The sequence below is a fragment of the Ipomoea triloba genome, chromosome 9 (genome assembly GCF_003576645.1).
Source record: "Ipomoea triloba cultivar NCNSP0323 chromosome 9, ASM357664v1".
In the NCBI taxonomy this organism is placed as follows: Eukaryota; Viridiplantae; Streptophyta; class Magnoliopsida; order Solanales; family Convolvulaceae; genus Ipomoea; species Ipomoea triloba.
In genome coordinates, this window is record NC_044924.1 from 11,845,806 (window position 1) to 11,858,473 (window position 12,668).

A 12,668-nucleotide genomic window follows, 5' to 3' on the forward strand; every position below is an offset into this window, starting at 1 on the left:
TAATACTTTTTGACGAAAAATGTAATACTTTTAAATTGAAATGTGAAAGTATTGTATTTTCCCTAGAAAGTATTACATTTACCATTATAAGTAACAAATTTTTTATTCCTGATTAGTATTACATTTGAGCATATAAATATGACATTTGTGCGTATAAGTATTACATTTTCACCTTGATCCAACCCGATCTGACCCGTCTCACGGTGAGACGGTCTCACACAAGTTTTTGCCTTAAATTAAATGAATGGTTTAGATTGCTTATATTTATATTTTTTCTTCAGATTTTCAAATTTAACCTTAATTGTTAACGTATTCATTGATTTCAATAAGAAAGGTCTAAAATGATGTATTCAATCAAAACTTTTAAAGACTTTCAAAGACTTTTAAAGTGATGGATTTTAAAGAGTTTATTACCGAAATGGTCTCTCGACTATTGCGAAATTACCAATTTGGTCCTTGACAATTTTTCGTGCCCAATTAAGTCTCTCAACTTTGAAAATTTTAACCAATTTGGTCCTCCATTTATTTTGCCGTTAAACATACGTTAAATCGGGACCAAATTGGTAATTTTGCTATAGTCAAGGGACCAAATTGGTAATTAATTTTCACTAAAATAGTCCCTTGACTATAGCAAAATTACCAATTTGATCTTGATTTTAACAGATGTTTAACTGCAAAATAAACGAAGGACCAAATTGGTTAAAATTTTCAAAGTCGATGGACTTAATTGGGCACGAAAAATTGTTGAGGACCAAAATGGTAATTTCACAATAGTCAAGGGACTATTTCGGTAATAAACTCGAATTTAAATGATTTTTGTAGAATCTTTCTAAACTTTCTTAGGGGGGTGTATTCAATCAAGACCATAGGCCCTAAGATATACGGAGTATTATATATATATATATATATATATATATAGGCACTTATTGAGGACACTAATTGATAGAGGACTATGAGGGCAAATCATAACCATCCATTTCATTACATTAAAGGGCTGAGATTAAGGATAATTAAGCTTGGATTCACGCTCTATATTTATATTAAGGGCAAATAGGAGATTTTGATAGGAATTGTAATTAAGGTAAGTTTGTAATTAACATATATGTAGTAATTGGCAGAGATATAATCGTTTACTCCTGTAGAGTGTATAGAACATACGAAAACTGCAAATAATGAAGGCAAAGGTGACACGGGTTGAAGATGCTGCCATGGATGAAGATGAACGAATGGGGTACGAATAGAACGTAGAGATGGCAATAAACTACGTTAAGTAACGCAATTTCAACCCTTAATATATGTTTGATAAATGAATAAGAATGCGAAGGAGGTTTGGGAAAAATATGGGTGGTGATTTAGAACATACTTATTGATACAGTTAGTGGGGAATGGTAAGAGAAGTTAATACATAGGTGTGTGCCGATTTACTATATATTGTGTGCCTATAATGTATGAGTTGTGTGCCTCGAGTATATTTGCACGCATCATCCAAAATAGAACTAAAATTAACATCAATCTTAAACCATTCAATATTATAATCCAAGGTACACAAATAGCCCTCATAATCCTCTATAATATATTAGTCTTCACCTGAATACATATATATATATATATATATATATAGAGGATCATGTGAAGCAATTTCCTTAGGTGAGAAATAGGATGTAATTATTTCCGTAGATTGAGTCCAGATCAAGGGTCCAAATTGGAGATTTTTTTTTTAAAAAAAAAAATGCTATGGCATTATTGTAATTTTTTGTAAGTTAATTTTTTTTTGCCTTCCAGTGCACATTATCTCTTCTTCTAGAGCACATTGTTATGTCATGTAAAGCACATTATTATGCCTAAGGAGTGTAAACAAGCCGAGCCGAGCTCGAGCTTGGGAGTGCTCAAGCTCGAGCTCGAGCTTGGCTCGCCTTATTTTCGAGCAACTCAAGTTCGAGTGTTTGAACTTGATCCCCAGCTCAAGCCGTGGGTGAAAGGGGGGCCGATCTCTGTTGCGTCGGCGACGGCGGTCGATCTTTGCTGCGGCGGTGGACGAGAGGATGGTCGATCTCTGCTGTGTCGGCTAGTTCCTGCTTTGTCCGTTTTATTCGTAGGGAACATAACCAGCCAGCCCACGCCAAGGCTTTTGGTGCTCGTACGGGTCAGTTTGAGTGGTCCCCAGCTAGTTAATAATATTTATTGATTTTGCTAAAAAAAAATGTAATGTAATAGTAATGAAACAAGACTTCATAAATAATCATGGTCGTAACATGTATCATTACACCTCTTTTGGACATCAAGCCTAATTTTTGCAACACGGCTCAAATCTGTACTTTCATTGTGGCTATCCAAAGTAAAGAATTAGGGTAAAGACCAAGAAAGTTGTTGATACTTCTTAAAACCATCAAACAGATGTTCCAGTTCTAGTTCGATCTTCCAACTGATCCAAATGAAGGATAAGATGATGATAGTTGGTTAGCAGATATAGATATTATATTGATGAACTATCTCCAAATTGCTCCAACTGATATATATCTGAATCACAATTGCAGCTAGCTACTCATGATCATGAACATGTACAGCAAGAGTCTAAAACTAATTAATGGGAAAGTTACAGTCCTGTGCTTCATTCCTGGCCATTTCCCTGTAACAACTTATGTAATATCAATTGCATCATTCTAACTAACAACTTATGTAATATCAATTGCATCATTCTAACTACACTGAATTAGATCTCACCTAATAAAGTACTGAAAGATCACAAGATAATAAAGGAAAACCAAACATGGAATTCTTGCTTAGCTTCTTGGGAATCTGGCCAAGGTTATTATTTATAATACCCTACATTATGAACAAGGCAAAAAATTAATTAAATATGATAAATACAATCATCTCTTCACAGTAAAGTCTTACTTGCAGTAGTTTAATATTTCATTAAACACTTAAATTAGTATTTCCCAACAAAGGAAACTAATAACCATATATACCAACTTACCCACTTGTTCGAGCCGATCAGCTATGAGTAACCATTGATTTAGTTCCTTAGAAAGGGTTGTGGGGTTTTTCTTAATTCCCAACTTACCCACTTGTTCGAGCCGATCAGCTATGAGTAACCATTGATTTAGTTCCTTAGAAAGGGTTGTGGGGTTTTTCTTAATTCCCAGGAATAATAGAACCATTGAAATCATGAAAAAGATCAACCATAAAATATTACACACAAAACACTATTTCATTCTGAAAAACAGGAACAAATAAAGATCAGAGCTCCATACTCTTATCTTATCAGAAAACTGAAAGATGAACAGATCAACCAGTGACAAAAATATATCATTAAACTCAAAAAATTAGAGTATGCCATTGGTTGCAATGAACACACAGTATTCTTTAGTAAAAGGCGAAAGAATAATTCGCTATGTGTTCATCACATGGCTGCTTGAGTTCTAATGGAGTTCTGTACTTGTATTTATAAAAGAACTGGCCTCTAGCGTTTATGCTGCTTGTACGATGTGGGAGAGGTAGCGCTATTTCAGACTCCGCTCTACGCCTTTATATCCTTAAGCTTCCTTGTATAATATAATATATCATCTACAATCAAACCCAGCACTACCAATGATGTATTTGGAATTGGCTGGTAAATTCAATCATGCAGATTTATAAGGAAATTTTTTTTTTAATTTGCAATCGTGAACACTGAAATTGAAATTAATTAAATGAAAATTGTTAACACTAGATTTGCTGGGTTTTTCTCCAAAAAGAGAAACACCTTCAAAAATTAGAGTAGGTCATTCATTGCAACGAGCACACGGTATTCTTTAGTAAAAGGCGAAAGAATAGTTCGCTCTGTGCTTACTGCATGGCTGCTTGAGTGAAACGTTGTTGTGTACATCAATTTATATTGAACCTGGCTACTGGTGTTTAGTTGTTTGTCCGATGTGGGAGTCATAACACTAGTTTAGGTCCTAGCTTCTAGTCTTCTACCTCATATCACTTCCAATCCCATTATTCTCCAAGCAATATATATAAGATTGCATCCTCACTAGCTATTTGGAATTCAGAAATTCTTTATTAATTGATAGGATTATAGAACACTCTAAGAATACAAATAATGGAGTGAGAGCGAGATTTAAAAGATTAGAAAAACATGGGATAAGGGTCAAATTGGCCCTCGAACATATTGGATAAAGCAATTGGGCATTTGAACTCCAAAAAGCTCCGCTCAACCACCTTAACTTGATGAAAAAAATTTCAATTGGCCCGTGTTTACTTGTTAGTTTCCAGTAATTACAGACTTGAAATTTTACTTCAAATTTTCAACCTATTTTGCTTAGGTGAAATTTATGATTTTTCTATTAATTTATATTTCTTCTTTTTTTTGGTGAGAATTTTTTTATTTCTTCTAAATCACTATTATATTCCTTATATCTACTCATGCCCCGCAAGTATATTTTCAAGGTTTCTAGTCTTCTGGTATTTGAAAGTTGTTTGTTACATGTTAATGTAGGGGAATTTTAATCAAAATTTGAAAGAAAATTCATCAAAACTCCAACCTGAATAAACCAACTGATGGATATTTTACAAATAGACTCGGTGCGGATCAACCCAAAGGGAATCAAGCTCTAATACCAGAGGAGACCCGCGCGGAATTGAACCCGGCCGACCTGGTCAGCCCAGGCGTGGCTCGAGCTAAGCATCGGCGACCTAGCTCAACAAGCTCCATGTTGGCCTGGCCGAGCCCAACGCTTGGCCACCTAGGCCGAGCTCCGTGCTCAGCCAGGTGTTAGGTCTTCATGCGGACACGATCTTTGCCGCGTGTGTTTCGGTCCAAGATGGTTGTAAACCCCACCCTCTTTTATGGGGCGGTTTTGAATTTTACAAAATCTTCAGCTTAGATGCATCCATTTATGTAGAAATGAACATACATACTTTGGTTATGCTAGATTGCTAGGGAAATGTTTACCGTTTATTTTTCTGATCTAAACATCAGGATTGGAGTATCTCACTTAACTCGATCTAGCTAAGTTGAATCTTTAAGATATATAAATTTTATATATTTATGTTTGTGTATATTTAAATTGACCTCTTTACAATTATTCGATCTCTAGTCTAGAAGTGCTCCATGTTTAGATATAGAGAAGAGTTGTTAAATTCAATTACAGTGAGTATCGAAACCACAATTTGAATAACAGATCGAATTGAAGTAGGAACTTCAAATTGGTCGCCTTCTCCGACGATGGTGACCAGAAATGGTCTCCCTCGTTGGAGATGGCGACCGGCGGTAATTGCTGGTTATCAGTTAATTGCTCTTTTTTCCTCCAGTTTCAGGGGCTTAAGCAGTGGCTTATTTGGGGTTATTTGAGTTCGATGACTTAATTATTGTTTCCCAAATAATACGATGGCTTATTTGTAGTTTATCTCTAAACAAATAAACACTTTTTACGTACATTTTGTCATGGATTCGTTTAGCTAATGACGTTACTTGCAACCAATCTTGCAAGAAAGCTTAAGAAAAGACTAAAAAGTTTCAATAGGAACTTCGATTCCCCGAATTGTTGGTTACAAATGAGCCCATTGAGGGTATGTATATCCATTCCACATCCTTAATGGACGGTGGAGATCTATTACATCCTACGGCTAGAAATGAATCTCTAGAATCCTCCATAAATCTCTACACAAACCTATGAGTTCTATAAGATTCTAGAATATTATAGATCTCTACTAAGCTACTAGTCTACTACAAGTATTATGTACATGCATAGCTTCCAAAAAATTCTATAAACTATGAAAAATTATATAAAAGTTCAAAAAAAGTTAGAATAACCCCTAGCACAATAATTGAATATTAAATGACTGATTACCATAAACGAAAGATATTTTCTTTTTTGATACATTAGATTTCTAGCTTATGCTAGACTAATCTTAAATCCTTGAAACCCCTGCCAAGTTAGATGAAGTATATCATGAGTCGTCCATGCAGTTTCTCAGTCAATCTAGCTTTATTGTTGACTCTGCAGGATTAATCATTTCTTTGGGCTACTTCTTCTATAAAATAAAAACATGATTACTTTCGCATTCCAGCTTAAACTTCTCAAACTTTGCTGGAACTTCCCCTTTCCTCGCCAAGAGAACCTATTAGGCTGCTATAGAAATTTTCCATCGCACCAACATTCGACATCAATTCAAGTACCCACTAATGCCACTATGAGTTGCCTAACCAATTAGAAGAAGATTATTCTCTTTGTTATTTGCTCACGGGCAATATAAAACTTAAGAAAAAAGAACAAAGAAAAGTTTTGAAAAGAAATTGAAGAAAATATTGGGTTTGCTTCGTACCCAAAACTCCATTAGACTTTTTTCTCCCCCATTATTCTAAATATAATACTCCCTTTTATAGGGTTCGTTGCAAAGATTCCTAAACTAAGATGATTAATTATTTGATAGTTTCTAAATAATTAAACTACCTCAACTAAAATTAGAAGACTAAGAGTAATAAGTTAAATAACTATTTAATAATTTTTAAATTAGTATTTGGTGGTTTCTTAATATCTAAACTATGTAATGTAAAGTGTTTCGAATCCAGCCATAGCTAAGGCTCTTACTTGTCGTGAGCCGCTCTCGTGGATTGAAAAAAGTCCTTGTCAACATCTGCATCGAAATTGATTGCCTGAGCCTGTATACAAGCTTGTCTAGGAGTATTATGGACCGGTCCTATGTGGGTTTGGTCATTAATGCTTGTAAACTGATTATTAGCTCAATTGATTATATTCCTGCATTGTCCCGGCCAGCCCACATGCTTGTCAAGGCTTTTGGAGCTCGTACGGGTCAGTCTGAGTGGTTTGACACCTCTCCAAACTACTTGATTCTCCAGCTTAGTTAATAATATTTCTTGATTTTGCTAAAAAATGTAATGTAATAGTAATGAAATAGGACTTTCTAAATAATCATGGTACCAGCATGTATCAATACATCTCTCGTGGATACATCAAGCTTGTCAGCAAGCTTGCGAACCTCGTGTATCACGTAGCTAACACTTTCCACGATCAAATGACCTTATTACCAAAAGAATTGCAAATGATAAAGTCACAATTAGCATTCTATGGATCAACTTGTTATGAGTCGAGAGTGGTGAGGAGAACCCCAATCTTCAATGTCCTTTAAATGAGTTAGTTGGAACCACCATGTTGGATAATGAGTGAGACTCCAAATGAGTAACATCCAATTCCATTCAACCCTGCCGTTACTCTAACACTCACCCCAGCTCATTGGGCGACTCATTTTGTGTTGTCATCTTTGTACACAAAGTGCAAATGAGGCTTAAACAGTTGAATATATCCGGATTTTTTTTTGGTTGAAATATACCCGCGTTTTTACTTGAAGATAACTCATGTTTCAATAATTGTCATCAATTTTATTAAGAAAAGATAAAACTTTGGTGAAATAGTTGACTCAGTAGTTCTTCAATTATTAAAGTAGTTTTCATATTTACCTCCTCAATTATCATTTTGGTGGTAGAGCTAGCCCCCATTTTATTGGCAAAATTTGTTAAATATTTTGGTAGTGGATATATATAGTCCCTCAATAAAGTCCCTCAATAACAATTGTTAAATATTTTGGTAGTGGATATATATAGTCCCTCAATTGTCATTGAGGGACTTTATCTACAATCAAGATAATAATTAATGGATTAAATATGAAGGCCCTAATAATTGGAGAACTGAATCAATTATATCTCTATAACCGGGACTAAAAATGTCATTTTTCGTTTATTAATTGCTTTATTATGTTTTCTCTTGAATTAACCAAATTCAACTTGTGTTTTGGTATTCATGAAGAAGGTTTGGAAAATAATCAATCATAAAATTTAGTTCGAGTTTAATTTAACCACAGAGTACTTTACTATTTGAAATTAAAATACAAAATTTTGAGTAAACTACTGAGTAATAATCGTTGAAATGAAATATTATTGGCATTATTGTATCTTAAAAGAATTAATACCTCCAATAGTCCTTTGAGTATTGTGCTATTACCAGCAAACGCCCTCCGAGTATAAAATCATCAGCAAATTAAACATCCTTCGAGTATCAAAAAGTCACCAACAAATGTCCTCCGAGCATAAAATATGATCACATGTGGTCTTCCGTTAACAAAGGAATGAAAGTGGCATTACATTTATGACTTTGGTTTGGTACATTCAGTTTACCATTCAATTTAACGTCATTTTCACACATTTGCTAACGGAAGACTACGAGTGGTCATTTTTTGATACTCGGATGACGTTTACTGATCATTTTATACTCGGAGGATCTTTACTGGTCATTTTATATTCGGAGGACGTTTGCTAATCATTTTATACTGGAAGGATGTTTACTGGTAATAACACACCACTCAAAGGACCATTGGAGGTATTAATTCTATCCTAAAAATAGTGAAGTATCTTTTAGGAGAGCTGCACTGAGAATTATACACGTTCCAAGTGTGCAATCACCTGTGAAGGTCTATATCTATTCTGAACCTCGTGAGCATCCATATATTTACTAAATACACAGGGGGTGTTATGCCGTGGACCCAGGTCCACCTTGCATGGTGGACCTGGGTCTACATTCACATACACTACACTCTACATTCATATTTTGTAAACTCCACATTCACACATTACATGATTATATGTTTAGTAACTATATTACCACTGTTATGCATTCACACATTCAAAACTCTATATTCACAGGTTCTATACTCCATATTCACAACTTGAGAACTCCACATTTACACATTACAGGGCTACAAGTTGCTAGAACTTCTTAACTCTATTACAGATTCACACATGCATAACTCTACATTCACGATTTCTATACTCCATATTCACAATTTGAAACCTCCACATTCACACATTTCTGGGCAACTCTACATTCACATAATCATAAATCTACATTCACGATTTCTATACTCTACATTCACACTTTGAAACTTCTACATTCACACATTTTTGGACAACTCGATCTATATTCAGCAATATGTTTACTAATTTAAAAAAAAAACAAAAAAAAAAAGAAGAGACAAAAACGACGTAGTTTTGGACCCAGGTCCACCTTGCAAGGTGGACCTGGGTCCACAGCATAATTTGCCAATACACAGATCTAGGGCCGGCGCACAGGGCCCCCAATTTTTGGGGGCCCCATATTTAAAAAAAAAAAAATTAATAGGTATATATATCTAAAAACATAATAAGTGTGAATGAAGGTTATACCCTTCATTTATGTCCGTTTTTTCCGTTAAGTTTTGTTGTACATTATGCTATAAAAGTTGTACTTTACAATATATTAGACAAACATACCCCTATAAAAGTTGTACTTTACAATATATTAGACAAACATACCCCTACCGTTATAACACTTTACAATATATTAGACAAACATACCCCTACCGTTATAACATCCGTTATCTTTTCCACTATTGTTACCATGCACATGCATCCACTATATATTTTCTTATTTTCTTCAATAATAATAATAATATATACACATATATTGGAGTTATGTGTTAGTTATTTTCTAAAATATAAATATAAAATTTATAAAAACAAATATTTTACATTATTATTATTATTATTTACAATAATTTAAATATTTAAAATATAAATAAATTTAAATTTTTAATATAAAATATTAACGTTGGGCACATATTTTTTGCGCATCGCGCATAAGAAAAACTAGTACAGTATATAAGGGCCATTAGGCATTAAACAATTTTTTTCCTTCGGCAGTTCGGCGCAAGTGCGCAGCCATCCCAATGATCCCACATCACCCTAATTAATGTGGCTTTTGGCTTTCCCTAATCTCTAATTACCGTAGCTTTCAATTCAATCCTTTGATTCCTTTCATTAGTCATTACCAACATTATTACATTATATAGCTTATATTTACACAAATCCCGCAACTAGCCTAACTAGGTGTCTAGGTATTAGAGCATCCTTATCAATTGAGTTATTTCACGGTTCTTTAGGAGTTATTGTAAGTGTGATTAGGAAAGAGAAAATGAGATGAGAGGAAAAAATAAATAAAACAAATATAATTTTAATAAATAAATAATTAAATAAATAAAGTAGTGTGACCAATCATTAAATTTCTTTTTTCTTGGAAATCTAAATAACCCCATTCTTGCCGGAGCACCCCAATCTTCTCTCTCTTATCTTCTCTCCCCTCCATGTGGCTTTTATTCCCTAAAATACTGTGAAATAACCACTGATGTGGTTGCTCTTAGTAATTTTCTAGTTGGTGCAAACATCAATTAGCATATGACAGAGACACAATATCAATTATGTAAAATCGCAAATCTCAGCAGTCACAGGCAGCAGTAGCACGCAAATACGCAATTGACGCAAACAATGGATGACAGACGTTGCTTAACAGAACTCTTCAGTTCTTCTTGATCACTCAAGTTCTTCAATTCTCTTAACAGGTAATTAAAATTACTAAATATTCACAATTCTTGTTTATTGTTTTATTTACATGACTTAGTAATTCTTATTTCAGAATAATGTATTCAAGAATTTGTTTCTTGATTAATTAATTATTTATAGAGTTTCTAAATAATTTTTTTATTTTTTTCTAAGAAATTTATAATTATGTCTTTTAAAAAATATTCATCTGGGTTTGAGAAGCATATATAAAAAAATAAAAGAAGAATTGAGCAACTAACTCAATATCAAAAGGGAGCTCTTGAAAGATTCATTACAAAAGAAACTCAAATAGATGTGCAAAAAGATGATAGATGCAAGGAAAAATTGATAGATGTTAATCTTCATATAGAATATCAAGATGATTGTGAGATTGGAAAAAATTAAAATCATAGCGTGCACAATGATGATAAGGATCATTGTGACAATGAAAATAATCAAAAGTTTGGTGGATGATTTTGCGTCTAAATGTGCCACGGGGCATGTCACTTTTTAAATGAAATTTAGTTGTATTTTTTATAAAATATTTATATTTTGAATTTTTGACACAATTTTTTGAACAACTATTATTTATATATGCAAATTACTTGAAAAGGGGTCCAATTTAAGATATCGCATAGGATCCAAATTTTTATTGGAACGGTCCTGCACAGATCATAATTAATTTCTTTAATTTGTTATGCTTAGCTTGTAACTGAGGATGGTGTATGTGGTATTATTGTTACATTTAAAGGTATGGATTCATTTTGGCAATCTAGCAATTTGTCCAGTTGTTCTACGATAGATCACTGTGTGTGTGAAAAATGAAACTAATAAAAAACAAAGTTCATGCAATAATGTATATTGTCAAATGGATCTGAAGTGTAATTAAAATGATACATTTAACGTTGCTATAATAAAAGTAGTTTGTGAAAAATGAAACTAAAAAACAAAGCTCAAATAACATATATTGTCAAATGAAATTAAAGTGTAATTAAACTAAAAAAAAAGGGCAGTCATTTTTTTCATGGTTCACATGCGGCTACATGGACCATGGTCCACAATAAAATTTCCTCAATTTGTCATTCTTGGCTTCCTCCACTCAACTCCGCTGTCTAACACGTCGCAAATTATACTGTGGACCATGGTCATGCCTGATACAACAATTGTGTTGAACTAATCGATACTGCAGTTGTGTTGGAAGGGAACTACAATTGCGCGGAACAGAGGCCATTCGTCCGTTCAACACAACTACAGTATCAGTTCAACACAACTGTAGTTCCAGACGGATGAAATGGCCTCTGTTCCGAGCATGCATTTTCCCTTTCAACACAACTGCAGTATCAGCCATGACCATGGTTCACGGTATAACAACTGTTAACACGTAGAATATAGACAACATTAATGTTCGTTTATCAGTTTTGCCTCAAAAGACAGACATTAGAAAGGAAAATAACCTGCACAATAAAGTATATAAATCACAATATCCAAATTATCTACAATTGATGAGTAATAACTTGTTAGATTACCCAAAAAAAAAAGAAGAAGAAGAAGAAGCTAGAACAATATAATTCCGTGTTGATTGAGTCGTGAAGGCCGAGAAATGGTTTTACTGCAAGAGAAAGAAAATGAAGAAACAATATAAATGGAGGGCTGTGAAGCAGCAACATGAGTAGTTTGATATATAATTGAAAATAAATAAATAAACTAGAATGAATTGAAGAAAATAAGGAAACCACCCCAACATGCGGCTAAGTTTCCTAAGAGCTAGAATCCGATTCGATCCCCATCAGTTTGTAATTTTGTATATGTCGCGCTTATAATGTTTTATACATTACATATATTTTTACTAAAAAAACGTAACAGGTAAGGTCAGTCCAAACATTTTAGAGGTCCTAGGCGAAATTAAAAAAATCCCTGCTCTATTTTTATTTTTTTTTTGGAAAGACCATATATTTTCATTTCATCATGCAAAAAGAGGCAAAGCCTTACAAAATAGCCCAAAAGTGGCTAAATGACCAAAGCGGCATCCCTGCTCTACTTTTTTTTTTTTTTTTTTTTTTAACTTCCAGATAAATGATTTTTAGGTAGCATTATATAAAACTAATTTAAAAAACTTTGTATAAGAAAACAACAAAAACACCTGATTTTTTTTCAAAAATTTCTGCTCAGTCTTCGATTGTAACACAAATTTCAAGAGCTCCAAAACCACAGTTTTTTGTTCTTTCCTTCTTTCACTTTCTATCCCTGCTAATAG

At 33.6% G+C, this 12,668-nt stretch overlaps 2 non-coding genes across 2 annotated transcripts; both read right to left on the minus strand.

Annotated features, from left to right (window-relative positions):
• Positions 1 to 3,294: 3,294 nt before the first annotated feature.
• LOC116031124 lies at positions 3,295 to 3,413 on the minus strand. Its single transcript, XR_004100554.1, has one exon. It is a non-coding gene; the product is annotated as a U5 spliceosomal RNA (small nuclear RNA).
• A 310-nt stretch (positions 3,414 to 3,723) lies between these two features.
• Positions 3,724 to 3,841, minus strand: LOC116031123. Its single transcript, XR_004100553.1, has one exon. It is a non-coding gene; the product is annotated as a U5 spliceosomal RNA (small nuclear RNA).
• Positions 3,842 to 12,668: the final 8,827 nt, after the last annotated feature.